The sequence below is a fragment of the Echiichthys vipera genome (assembly GCF_963691815.1).
Source record: "Echiichthys vipera genome assembly, chromosome: 18".
Lineage (NCBI taxonomy): Eukaryota > Metazoa > Chordata > Actinopteri > Perciformes > Trachinidae > Echiichthys > Echiichthys vipera.
The window spans coordinates 8372265-8374365 of NC_139843.1; positions in this window are offsets into that span (position 1 = coordinate 8372265).

Sequence of the window (2101 nt, forward strand, 5' to 3'; positions counted from 1 at the left end):
ACATAACTGTGTGCAGCCTTCAACTAAACACGTACAGCTCTCCTGGTTTTGTACACTTGTTGTCATCTTTATCTGTTTGCACTGGGTTGAACAGTCTGGATTGGCTCTTTCAGATATTTGCGTATGTATATAGTAACTGTTCAGGCAGAGCAAGCATCTGCAGAGAGGCAGCTCTAATGGTTGAGTCACAGCATATCGTATGACCACACAGCTGGAGCATGAAGGCGCAAATTGATTTGAGCAACAGATATTACACTGAAATGGGTTGACCTCAGAGACATGCACGGGGATAAGCATGCAGTTGTTCACGTTTTCATGTGTGCTCTTCTGTGTGAGGGGAGTGTTAGACAGAGGGAAGTGGAGAGAATGAGACTTGGATAAGGAGGAGGAGGAGAAGTTACTATGGAAACTATCTCAACATCGGCATCTGGTTTCCAATTGGACTGACCACCACCACAACCACCACTCCTCAACCCTCCCTTCCCCTCTCCTCGTTCCTCCCCCCTCTCTCTCTCCCACCATCCCCGGGCCAGAGTGACCTTTTGGACCAGATGGCATTATCAAATAATAACTTCTTCCATCTATTCCCTGTGTAATGAAAAATAAAGTGGAAAAAATCCTGGTAGAAACGTGTTTTTTATTATATGCAGAGACTAATTACCGCATCAACAAAATTAACGTTAATGTGAAATGACGTATTGCTCAAATAATTCCCATAGAATACAGTGAGATGTTCATTGCAAACAAAAAATATCTTTAAAAAAAAGGTTTGTCTATTGAGCCTATTAAGTGTTGCTCTCTTCTAAAAATCTGCCAGTGTCGGATTATTCTCTTCCCAATACAAATGGACTCATTGAGATGCAAGACGACAGAATGAAGCACAACGCTGCACTAGAATAAATAAAATGTGACATTTATATTTTGGAAAATTGACTTATTTTGTAAACAGGTTGGAAAAACATCATCACACTGTCTTTGTCTTGTTTTTAGGCAAGATGCTACAGGGGAAAAATAACTTTTTGCATGCACAGGTCCATTTGGAGATTTTGCTTAACATGTTTTCTTTCAGAAATACTAGTGGAAAGAAAAAAACCCAAGCTATTTTACAACTCTTTGTCTATTTGCGTTGCCTAAATCCACCCAAAGTTAGCGATAAATAATGCATAATTTGCATATTTAAATCATAATAGTTCAGAAAAACAGAAAAAATAATTGTCTCACTTAATCAACTGGGGAAGTTTCATGGTTAATGCTTTTACCCAATCCCCCTGTAGTGTATTGAAAGTGTGGAATTTTATAATATGTTTCTTTAAAGGCCGTTTTTCTCACTCTGAGCCAGAAATCTCCATTTCAGTAGCACTTCCATACACCAAACTTGAAAGTGTTATATCTATATTCTGAAGTTTTTTTTTACCTAGAAGTTTGTGCATATATCATTCATAGCCTGATTTATATCACCCTTTATTCCTAAAAGCATCACAAAAATAGATTTTTTTATGGCTGTTGACTGTATTTTCTGATATATGGAATGATTATTACAGATATCCAAAATTCTCTCTGTTAAAAAACGTTGTCTCTGATATGTGAACAAAAAGAAACAACCAGGCGCTATCCAGTGTTCAGATTTCTGTTCTGGAAATGTGAGCAAAATAGAGCACTTTATAAGTAAGTGCTTCATTTGCATATTTGCGTATACATTTCAGAAAAGTTGCAGTCAACTGGGGATATCTATTAGTTCAAATGTTTAGCCTATTCACCTAATGTCTCCCTTTAAGATAGAAAATATAAATCGAGACGTGATCACATGGAGATTTTTGCAGTAAAGATATTCTGAGAATAAATTCACATAAATCCATTTTTAGAATGCGTTTGCTAGAGTGACGGTTATCCTTTGTGTCCATTGTTTTTGCTTGACAAAGTGATAACAGATGATTATACCCATACTGCAATAATCCTGAATGATTTAGCAGTGAACTTCAGGTAGCTTCTGTCTTTTAAATGGATCTTGGAATGAAACTTCTTTGTAGCCAATTAAGATAAATAAGAGCAAAATGGTCAGGCATAATGGAGGCCTCATTCAGCATGCTGCAGAGCAGGTTAT